Here is a 615-nt window from a genome sequence, read left to right as displayed (position 1 = left end):
TGGAACTTTTGTCTTTTTTCCTCCAGAGGATGATCTCTTCGGGGACACAGCTCTGTTTTTACTTTATTGACTAGTGTGTTGCTAGAGCATGCAGCCCGATTTCCTGAAGTTTTTTTAGGATTGTGCAGAGTAAAAGCAAGTATTTGTCTGACCTGTGCAGAAAAAGTAATTTTGGCTTGTCTTGCTGCTTGTGCACACGTGTGCCCACACCACACACCGGCTGGGGTCTCCCAGTGCAGGTGACGGTCAGCACATCTCGGAGACGAGCGCTCAGAAGGGGTTAGCACTGGTAGCAGCTGTGTGGCTCTGTGTTTGCTTTCCTGCAGGTGTTGCTTAGTGACTCTTCGGCCTTTGGACCAGACTGGAGACCAACACGCACGCAAGAAAGCAGGAATAGGAGACTCGTCTTCCTCTTCCTCGTCATTGGAAATCTGCAGTCGCTTGGGTTGACTGTGAATACATAGTTATACCCTTATTTAATATATGATACATGTTTTGTTCTGGATTTTTCATCTGGATTTTGCTGTTCTGTATGGTAGAAGTCTCCAGAGTGTAGACGATTTCCTAGATATTTCCCGAAGAATGATGTCCGTATGTCTGCAGTCTCTGTTCCAG

This window comes from Lepisosteus platostomus, chromosome 21 (genome assembly GCF_059453375.1).
Source record: "Lepisosteus platostomus isolate fLepPlt1 chromosome 21, fLepPlt1.hap1, whole genome shotgun sequence".
Lineage (NCBI taxonomy): Eukaryota > Metazoa > Chordata > Actinopteri > Semionotiformes > Lepisosteidae > Lepisosteus > Lepisosteus platostomus.
This window is presented reverse-complemented; position numbering follows the sequence as displayed.